Source organism: Ptychodera flava, chromosome 12 (genome assembly GCF_041260155.1).
Source record: "Ptychodera flava strain L36383 chromosome 12, AS_Pfla_20210202, whole genome shotgun sequence".
Classification (NCBI taxonomy): Eukaryota; Metazoa; Hemichordata; class Enteropneusta; family Ptychoderidae; genus Ptychodera; species Ptychodera flava.
The window spans coordinates 42618094-42623663 of NC_091939.1; positions in this window are offsets into that span (position 1 = coordinate 42618094).

Consider the following 5570-nt stretch of genomic DNA (forward strand, 5'->3'; position numbering starts at 1 on the left):
GCCTCACTTGGGAAACAGTGGATGCCCCAGCTTTAGAGCCACATGGTTTCCATTCAGCCACTTATATACCGACTGCAGCTGCAATTTGTTATGTGGGGGGTGTTACCTTTAGGGAAGGGCATCCTTACAAGAGACACTCAGTTGATGTAGCTACACTGTTCAGTGTAGATTCCAGAAACAATTGTACTGTGAGATCTGTACATTTACCAGAGACCATTCCTCACTACTTGTCCATGTATGGGGCATTTGCATTTGAGGACAAACTAATGGTATATGGGGGCTACAGTCAAGAGACAGAATTGATGCAAGAACCTTGTCCCATTCCACATCCATCCTCTCCATGCATGTTTGTTCTGGATCCCCTGAAAAAAAAAAAAAAAGATTTTTACAAGGCACCAAGTAATTTCGCAAGTGCAGGGCCCACCCTTCACTGCTTGGACAGCACATGTATATTGAGTTTGGGGGGAACAAAAAAACACATATTTGTATTCACAACCAAAGGTATGCGTCCAGCACCATGTGACTTGAATGAAAAGTGCACAATAAACAACAGTCCAGAAATTAGCCCAATTGCCTGTATTCAATGTGAGGGGAGGTGGTTGTATCAATTTTGTGTTCAACTACAAGTGATACCCCAGGGTAAATACGAGTGCAGTGATTGCAAAGATGCAGGGAAGAAAAGTACAAGCAGGAGGCGTACCAGGAAGAACTAGAATCTAAAGTTATTTTATTTATTTCAAAAGTAATAAAACTGAGGCACTATTTACATGTACATATGGCTTTCAACTTTGTATAAAAGGAAACATTAAATTAAAAATTTATTACATATTTTGTTGACAGAGCTGACTGAGGTGTCTGTACTTAAAAATGTTTTCAAGGATGGCTGGGACGTGTTATGCTCTAAACAGCCACAGTTAGAACATTTATTTTTTCTATATGCCACTTCAGCATTTCCTTGTAATTTAGGACTACTATAACAGAATGATATCAGGAGAGGTTTGGACACAGACTGATTTACTGAGTTTTCAATGGTTTTGGAATAGTTTGCTGTCACATTTTGTCTGTGAGGACCAGAAGCTAGCTTTGACAAGATGAATTTTTAACTATTTTTGATTTTCATGCCAATCACAGGCTCATGTCCTACTATCCAAAGCATGTTGAAACTCATCATTTAACTTGCAAACACTGCATCTATAAGCAAAACATGCAGTTATTATTGTTTATAGTTGAATTAGAGTCCAGACAAGAATTCACTTTTCAACAATAATGCAATGCAATCTACATATGTATGTATCAATGTATATCAATGTATCAATCTCCCTATGCTTTGGAGACAACTACAAGAAACTGGTTGACATTAAAAACAAGAAAGATATAGATACTAGCCCTTGAAGTCACAAGAGCTGCAACTTATGACATTTTTTTTCATGACTCTATATTTAAATTAAAATGAGTTCATAGACATGTTCTTAGTATAATTATCCTCTGAGTGGGACTGCATGGGGAGGTTTCAGTAAGACAAATAACAAACGGGTGCCTCACCAAAATATGGCTGCCTCCATACAACTACTTGATAAACAGCGTAAATGACGCAGTGTTTTTGTTAAGGCCGGTACCCCTGTAAATGTTACCTGGGTTCCCCAGTCATTTTACCGGGGTTCCCCTTGGTACATCATGCAATCAGATTAGGGGACAGCAGCAATGTTACCGGGTTCCCAATAATTTACCGATATTCCCAAACCTTAGCAAAAACACTGTGACGCATGTACATATTTGAATCTTTACAAATACAACATGGTGCAACCGACTGAAAGGATGGGAAAGGGATTCACTCCACTTTGACAAAAAATTTTCCGTTTTTGTTTTTGCAAAATTTTGAAAATGGCAGGAATTTGAAAATGAACAAAATTGTTCAACTTTTTGCCTATTCTGATACAAGGAAATGTTGTTCAGGCATAGTTAATGACTATGTAGTTCAATTTGCAGATTGCAATCAGGGACACTTCAGTTTCTACAGCCAGGGGGCGGTGGATTATTTTTTGCCGTCATCAAAAAGTGGCTGACCCCCCATATTCCAACTTTTGAAAACAGGATGACCCCCCCCCCCCCCCCCGCGCACGACAAAGGTAAAACAAAAGGTGGAATATAAATTGAATTATTCAGTGCGTATATGTGTGTGTGTGTGTGTGTGTGTGTGTGTGTATACACACACACACACACACACATATATATATATATATATATATATATATATATATATATATATATATATATATATATATATATATATATATATATATATATATATATATATATATATATATAATTTAAACATTCAGTCATTCTGTGTTTTAATGAAATTGTTGCCATGTCAGTTTTAAGATAGGAACCTAAAAGTGTCAATTCTAAAGTTTGAATACAGTATTTTAAATGAGCTGTGAATGTACTCCACTCATTTTATGCATAAGCAGATGTCCAGAACTGTTGTAAGAAAAATGTGATTGTGAAATATTAGTGCATGTTGCTTTTTAATACTGAATTCTCATGGAGGAAACAGAAAAGTATCAGGAACTTGTCATGCTTTTCATATGAACTGCAGATTTCATAATGATTAGTACACTTTGCAAAACAGACTTTCAATTTACAGACAATAAGATATATCTGACATATATCTCTGATATATTAATTTACTGTGCCAAAAGGGCGCGCCAAAAAATATTAAACATCCAGGTATATCTGATATATATACATATCTGATATATGAAAGTCATGCAGCTGAAGGGCATGCTGAAAAATGTTGTTTGATATTTTAAAGAAATGTGCCTGAAGGGCGCGCCAAAAAATTTTAAACATACAGGTATCTCAGATATATATATGTCTGATATATTAAAGGGTGACACCCCCTCCCCCCCCCCCCCCCCCCGGCCGAAGAAACTGACCAGTCCCTAAATGTCTGAGGAAGTTGGAGGTACCTTCAGGTTAGACAAATTTAACAGAGTTGTAGCTCATGGGCCTTTAATACCAGTATACCCCGGTACAGTATCAAGCATAAACCACTGACATCATAGCACTCTCTGCACTTTTTACATGCTGTTTTACATGCTACTGATTATATGTTTACCCTGCAGCAATTAGTTTAGATAGGTTGCAAACGGTCACCATTATGTGCAATGCTTTCAAGAGGGAAGGTATACACTTTGCTTGTAGTTTGGCACATGAGTAATGTTAGGGCAGACAATTTCACTTATAATAACAAATGTGCAATTCTGGTGTTAGGGCATCCACCCTTGAAATCAGGTAGAGGTGTGCCCAGTGGACTATGAAGCACAAACTCTTCAACTTTTCTTTAAGGTAGTATGTGCCTCAAAAGTGAAAGACTTAAACTTTTGCTTAAACTTTCCTCAATGAAACTTTTGAGCTTTCTCTCACCAAATCCAGAATAAAAATCAGGGGTCACCGTGCAAAGTTTGGTATCACATAAACAAATTACCTAAATTTATCAACGTTTCAATTCAAAATGGCCAACATCCCTGTGTTAACTCTATGGAGAAAAATAAAATTATCAATTTTCGAAAATCTAAGACGGTGAAACATTTTCTCACACCAAGAGCTTTAAAAAGAGGCCCCCCACCACCCCCAGTGGTAGATCAGAAAAGAAATGTAAAAGTTTGAGAGCCTGAATATCTGTGCCTGAGGCATGTTCTACTTTAAGTCTTGGGTAAAAGTCTACTTAAAAGTCCAAATACTGGCAATATAACTTTACATTTTCTACAAAATTTTTGGTCAACATCATCCTTGAGGAATAATAGGGGTCAAAAGTCAGCATTTTATCAACATTTCCTTGGTCAATAAGTCTACCTACATGATGAAAAAAGTGGAGTTTCAAATCTGCTTTACAAAATCACATACCCTTGCTGTGGCAGTACCCTCCCCTTGGTGTGCAATGAGTTGCACAAAGTATCCAACTAATATTTTTGGAAATTGGTTTAATGGAACTGCTGGTAAACTTTGAACCTTTGGAAACACCCTAATGGGAGTTAATGCAGGGGTTTTGAAGAGATACACATGCAGACTGGAAACAATTTTTTATTTTTTTGGTCTGTTGGGTGAATTTGTTGCACTATTACGTTACATATAGACATTGATTTATAATATCTTGCCAAATCATGGGAAATATGTGATGGCTGTAAAATTGTACACCAATTACAATTCGCCAGATTTTGTTGTCTTGTAGAAAGCCATCATAATTATGCTAGTAACCATGACATCAAGGCTGTACAGATTCCTGCTATCATAATTGTTATTTTGGTAGTTGCATGTGGTGTACCTGTGTTGGTGCAAGAGATTCTGTTAAATGTATAAACTTTGAATATTGTTGGCAAATATCTTCCACTTGTTTCTGAAAACTATCAAACAAAACACTAGACACTATTGAAATATAGCATTTTCTCTTGCCAATTTCTTTGAAGAAATATAGCACTTCAGCAAACTTCTACTTGGAGATTGAAAGTACTAGTTTTTTAAATGCTATATAATTACAATAACCATTGTAATAACACTTCAGAATACCAAAGAAACTTCTTGTAAACAAACTGAATTTTCAAACAGTACACACTATTGAAACAGCAATTTCTCTTGCCAGTTTTTGTTTGAAGAGCGCCCTCTATTGTACTACAGCAACTCCTATTTGGAGATTGAAATAACATGTACTACTGTAAGGGACGATTCAGAATTTACTTCCAGGGGGAGGGTGGAGGATTTCTATTTTCTGGGTGATTTTTTTCCACGGCCCCCCTAGTAAATTATAGAAAAATCTATGGCCCCCCCTCATCTTTCGTGTTTTTTTTTCCATGGCCCCCCCTAATATATACATGCATGCTTATACACTATAGACATATCCAGTCTAACAAGTTGCAGGAACTGTAGTGGACATTTAATCGATGATATAACAAATCATTTCAGGGTTATGTGACTATAAAAAGAATGATTTGCAGGGACTGCAAGTGGCACACTTTTGGAAAGGGTAGCAATAAACATATCTGGTTGTAAATTTCTGAAGAAAAGTTAATTACTAAATATGAATACGTTTTTCGTTATATCTCACTGATACATATGATGCACACAAAGACAAGCAAAGATGTCAGTTAGAAATGGTGAACAGGAATTCAGAGGAGCAGATAATTGGCAAAGTGATATATATCTAGAAGTTTAATTGTACATCATTTGCAGATATCCAGATATTTCTGGAAAGTAAGATGTACATGTACATGCACAAGTTCAGCATATGTTTTCATTGATGATGCTGAATGCAGACTCACGGTGAAAGTTTTAAACATTAGGAATTAAAATTGGTGAAAGCCAACTTGTTTGTAATTTTCTCTTTTTTTCTAATTTGGTTGTCAAAAACCAAGTAGCTGCCACGGAAAGCAACAATGCTGAGGAATATTTTAGATCATTTCTTGAACAAAACACCTTATCAAAAACATGAATTCACATGTTATTCTGCTCATTCCATTAACAATCCAATGTTCATATTAAAATGCAGATAACCCTGTGTAAGTCAAAGTTCA